The sequence below is a fragment of the Coenobita brevimanus genome, chromosome 68, assembly GCF_032717465.1.
Source record: "Coenobita brevimanus isolate Jiangsu-jjx chromosome 68, ASM3271746v2, whole genome shotgun sequence".
Classification (NCBI taxonomy): Eukaryota; Metazoa; Arthropoda; class Malacostraca; order Decapoda; family Coenobitidae; genus Coenobita; species Coenobita brevimanus.
Genome location: NC_137021.1, coordinates 661931 through 667938, shown reverse-complemented (window position 1 = coordinate 667938; position 6008 = coordinate 661931). Strand labels below are relative to the sequence as shown.

Here is a 6008-nt window from a genome sequence, read left to right as displayed (position 1 = left end):
AGACTACCTTCAGGGGCTTCTCTACCCTGGTACGTGCCCCGGCCGGAGCCGAGTGCCTACCCGTACGGAGAACACCTGCAGGGCATACTGGGCCGTCCCCTCGCCGCGTATCTGGGCCGACGACGTGGTGTTGCTCCCGTAATAGGGAAGTGCTACACGTACGGTAGCAGGGGCTCTTTACCCTGGTCCGTACTCTGGCCGTGCTTTTTTTTTTTCCTCCCCCTGCTCCAATATTGCTATCAATTTCCAAGGCTGACCCTTATCCTAATTTTGGCGACAGATTCCAGGACTATGGTTATTTTTTCACGCCTTTTGAAGTATTTGACGGACATAAGGCATGTGAAGTGACCCTCATGATGTGCCACTGTGGCAGTGTTAGTGAGTGTGAGAGGCTGGCGGCTTCTTTGATCTCAGGATCATCACAACAACCGCTGACTGCCTTCTCCTATGTTTACCATGAAGTTCTGGGACTATTCTTACTTTCCAACGCTGGTGGGTATGTTAATTATCAATATGATAAGTGAATTAACATTTATGGCATGCTACTTTGCCTGTGCGGATGAAAATACGCATTTTATAAGAGTGCAGTAACAAACGTCGGTCGGTCGTGGAGTCAGGGTAAGGGACGAGGGCTGCTGGCACCAAACGTTTTCTCCTGACTATTGCAGATGGACAGCGCCTTACACACATCACAGGTAATGGTACTTATATCCAGGGTTTTATGTTCAGGGTTAGGTGAAGGAACTGTGAACGAGAATTTAAAAAGTAAAGCGGAATAGGCCTGACCATTTGTGGGCATTGTCAATCTCGAATGCCTTAGGATGGCGACCCATATATACACCACAGGTAAGAAAAGTAGGTATTCATAGGCTGTGCTATTATTTTATTAGCCAGGGACGAGAATAATGAGCGAGAATGCAGGAAATTAGGTGTGACGTGCAGTAAACAACACACCACTCAGTGGAGTTACCCACATTTTCTGTTTACCATTTAGTGCTTGATTCAGATGATGTATATTTATAGTGTTTTCTTGATACTCCAGATTATATTACATATGTAGGAGAGGTTTCTCATTGTGAGGGATTTAATAATCCTTGTCAGTTGGAAGTTTCTTAAACTGAATAAATTCATCAGAAATGAAAATGAATAAAATGAAAAATACATCAGTGGATTGTAGGAATCAAAATACATAACTGTGAAAAGATGTAGCTGAAGACCTAAAAAGGGATGGCTAGAATATAACTATAATAGCAGCTGTTTATAAATTGTATAAAATGGCATTTACAACTTCCTGCAGAAGATAGGAGACACCACACCACTACCATCGTACCACAACAACAACAAGCTGGAGCCCCTCATTCTCCTATATCAAGGGCAGTGAGGATACAGTGGCAGTTCCTGTAGCTGAGGTCGATCAGCTGAAATCATCACAAGTTCCACAAGGTAACGTAAGGTCTGATGTGGAAATTTTAATTAGGGTATGTTATTTTAGTCACATATTATCCAAAACTTGTAGTGCATTGTTTGTTACTGCAGTTTATTTTGAATTTAATGTTGAATGGTATAGACTCACAGAAGGTACCCAAGATGAGACTTTTCAGCCTGTAGTACCTGGCTTATAATCGATGGTGTCAGTATTGTATGGCTCATAATTGGTACTGCTAATATTGTACTTGACTTAGTGGTTCAGGCTCACGTGATTTATGTTTTCTTTTAAATCGGACTTTCATTCCTGATTTTCCACATCTTATCTAACTCACATTCAAACTTTTTGGTGTTTCTGCTCAGATTACGGTACTTTCTCAGATACTGATTCTGCTGATACTGAAATTAGGCTGAAATAGTAAATGTGGTCCCATTATTAGGACTGAAAAAAAAAATCCTTTCATGGTTAAATCCTGTTGGGCTTGGTTTGCATTTAAAATTGATGAGGCTCTAATAATTTATAAATTAGGGTTTTTTTAAGCTATTTAATTTTGATAGATTATATTTTAACAAATAACTCAAAGTCAAATGGCCACCCCTTACGGATTATGACGTCTGGCAATAGATAGATAGATAGATAGTATTTTACAGTGGAAAGGGATGGTACAGTATTATGTGAGTGGGTGTTGTAGATTTTCATCTTAGCATAGAATTATTGAAAAGATCTATTACTGTACTGTACTTCTGTGAATTTTTTTTTTTTTTTTTAACCTCTGTCAATATTATCTGAAGTTTATGTTCTAGATATTGCTTGCTGCAGTAGTGTAATAATAAACAGTTATCCCTTGGTTCTCATGCACTGCATTATCATGGTGAGAATAAAATCTGCATTCCCGTTAACACGAAGCACATTTCAACCCAAAATCTCATTATTGCATCCCTGACCTGGGCCTGTACCTGCTGTAGCTGACAACAGTGATGCAGTACGGTATGTGGTTTCTGATGATTGAGGGATCGAAGACGAGGCCCAGCCTGAGGTGTTAGTCCCAGGTGGTTAGGACCACTAATTCTCCATCCCCTAGTCCCGGAACCCCTTACCTGAAGCCCACTTCATGTCTCTCGAAGATAGTGTACCAGTACCCAGTAATAGTTTCAATATTCTCCTTTATTTTGCCCATTTCATCACTTTCTGTTAACATAACCTTGCCTGTGTGCATTTCTGGCACTTGCCATAACATGTGTATATGTTTTATGTGGGTCTAAATTGTCATAAAAGGGAAAATTGGGGTTGGATCTTGGGAGCCTGGAATCAGTTAGAATAAATTCTGTAGGTTCCTGGTCTTTATTATCATATGCCATGTTTGGTACCAATTATGCTTGATAATCAAGGTGTGACCATACAGTATTTTTATTCTGATGACAAGTGATGCAGCAATTTTTAGTTATTTGAATGCTCTAGTTGGAATCTTGACCCTGTGTAGGTTTGTTCATCATGAATTGACTGAACATATTCCAGTAAAACAGTGCTGTCAAAGGAAGTTGGCTGATCATCTGCCCTCATATATTCTGGACTATAGTAGATTATCCTCATGTCCCTACACCTCAGAAAATTAATATAGGACTAGTTTTTTACATTTTTTTCCCATTCCAATGTTCAGTTGAAAAATTATAGCTGCCATGAATCTTTCTTGTTTACAGATTCGTATGTTGGGTGGACTGGTGGAGGCTACAGTATGGATCAGCATAGCAAGCAACACCTTCATCTAGCTCAGGGGATAGATTAGTCAGGCCCGGCAGTCATTGATTTGGCAGATATATGGTGGCCAGATACTGGAAACTGCAGTATGTTTGTCAGGTAAGATCAGGGATGTGTCCCAGAATGTCACATCTTTTTCCATATGAAGGGATGGCTGCAAATGAATTGCCTTTATGTGACTTTCCTCAGCCACTCGAGGTTGATGAGTCGTGCCCTGCTTCACCTCTTGTATCCATGAGTGCGACGGTGCCAAATGTCTGGTTTGGCTGAGAGAGGGTGGATACTTACACTTGTCCGAAGCTGTACCTTAAGTGATACTGTAACTGTGCCAGAAATCATGCCAACCCTTTTCCAGAGTGCTGGGTCTGGCCCTGAGTGTAGCATGTTCTTTTTTTTTTTTCTTTCTTTCTTTTTTTTTCCTTTTTTTTTCTCATCCTTATCTCCTTTCACCTCAGTTGATGTCCAGGTGTAACCAAGGAGACTCATTCCTACTTCAAAACAAAGGCACAATGAATTTCATGCAACCACAACATGTTACACAATTTGTGGAAGTGGCCCAATTTCACTGGATGAAAACAAACTGACTTAAACATAATACTGTACATCCAGCTCACACCATCTTTGTTTTACCCACTTTACGTTGTTCAGCTGTGTAACCCTTAACCAAATATGGGAGGGGTGACCATTATCCACACATCTGATGTAGTGCTGCTTACTTCTTCCTTCACCTTTATTCTTATTTCTATGTATGCCCTTCTCTCTGCCTACTTCTCCATTTGCTTCCTGTCACATTTTGTTACTCTTCTTTCCACTTTGGATGCAGTGACTTTCAGTGAGTGACAAGTCTAATGGTTTCCTGTAATCCAGAAAATAATTAACAGTGGTAGCTGGTAACCATATAGCCAAATCATGGAACAAAGTGGAGCCTACTGTGGTGCCCCGGCTAACTGGGTGTAGACCCAGATGTGGCATTCTGTCAGGGACCAGACCTCCACGCTTGTCATTTACCCTCAATAATGCTGGATGTTGGTAGCCTAACCAAGGGTCACTACACCTTAGATGGGTGTAAAATGGGATTTACAGTACTTTTTTTTTCTTCTCCTTCTTCTTCATTTATTTTCTTTTTCCAATAGAGGTGGTGTTAAAGCTACATTTAACCATTCCAGTATGAAAAGGCTATCCTAAGCTGAATAAAATGGTCAGATGGTTCCTGAAATACTGTACAGTGGAAAATGTGCAAGGGCCTGGTGGTTAATGTTTGTAATCCTAGTTATTGGAATGGCGACGATCCTGTTATTTACGTTTTTACCAATACTTAGTTGTGTACAATACAGTATTTTTTATTATCCACTGGACAGTTCCCAGTATTAAAGTTTTAATGAGGAACTTGTTCTGTTTACTTATTAATTTTTTTTTTTTTACAGTATTTATATATTTGGTAACAATAATTGTATTTGTCTCTACTGCATCGAGGAAGGGCCATATTCTAGGTGGCATAGAAAACATTGTAACATTTCTTAGTGATTTATTTTGCGTATTGCCATCTGTCCATTCATCTGCCATTCAGTTCTTCTTACCCCTGTCAGAAGCACACAGGCCTGGAGCTAGGCCACCAAGTCCTGACATTTTAGGCAAGGGTAACCAACTTCATTCATCACTGCATAGCATTATGTGAGCAATATATCCCAACCATCCCTCAGATTTAAACTGTTACTGGTCCCATATTACACCTTAACATTATCTTATATGTTATTTATGAGTATGTCACATTATGATTAACATACTTTGCATCAGTAACATAGAAGAGGATATTAAGGTGGAATGAGCAAAATAAGGCACTAACAAACATGCATTAGGAAATCTCCAAAGCCACATAGATTTCTTCTCCAAATATCTTGGTTTTACAGGTCACAACTCATGATCATCTGCAGCAGGAGCGGAAATTAGTGAAAGAAGAAAGGAAAATGAGAATGGAGAAGAGAAGAGGGATGAAGTAAAAGGAAAAGAAGCAAAAATGAGACAAGGGAGGAATGGAGGAAGAGAGAAGAATGAGGTGAGAGAGACATGAAGGAAGAGAGAAGAATGGGACAAGATATAGTCATTTGTAACATATGACTGTATTCTACATGCCATAGAAGGATTCAGAGCACCTCTTCCCGAACGATGTATTTTGCCTAATTACATATTTGCATTTGTGTGATATTTATAGTTTTGATACTGACTTTGAGTAGCATCACATTCTGTCGGGTTCTTTCTTGCTCTCTGGACCCTGCCCTTTGCCACTGTACGGTAGGAAAGGAGGTCTGGATGATGAATTAATATTGAGAATATATCAGTGACAGGTAAGATATTATTCTATGTAGCATAAAAGGCTGTAGCACCTTTTGCTTACTTATGTCACAACTGTATGAAAAGCTTTTCAAATGAGGACCACCCTAATTCTCAGTATCATGTAAGGCCATGTCAAAAATTGGATGTATAAAAACAATAAGACATAAGTTTTGTATGTGGAGTACAGAAAGTGGATAAGATCTGGAATAATGTGATTCATGAAAGACGCAGAGTGAGGAAGTCTGTGGACACCAGAATTGAAGAGAGTGTTGGTTTGTCATGTGGAGAGAATGGATAACAATAGAGTGGTGAAAAAGGTATATCTGAGGGAATTTGAAGGAGGGGGGAGGCGTGGTAGGCCAAGAAGAAGGTAGAAGGATATTGTGGATGAGTGTGTGAGGAAGAGAGGTATGGAAGTTGGTGAGACTAAGGGACTGACAAGAGACCGAGCTGGCTGGATGAATTTTGTGCAGAGAGGCGCATGATCAGGGATTTG

At 40.0% G+C, this 6008-nt stretch overlaps 1 long non-coding RNA gene across 1 annotated transcript; it reads left to right on the top strand.

Annotated features, from left to right (window-relative positions):
* The first annotated feature begins 624 nt into the window (after window positions 1-624).
* On the top strand, window positions 625-5431 carry LOC145405837 (uncharacterized). The gene is made up of 4 exons (XR_013898451.1): window positions 625-695; window positions 1298-1443; window positions 3124-3280; window positions 5089-5431. It is a non-coding gene; the product is annotated as an uncharacterized LOC145405837 (long non-coding RNA).
* Window positions 5432-6008: the final 577 nt, after the last annotated feature.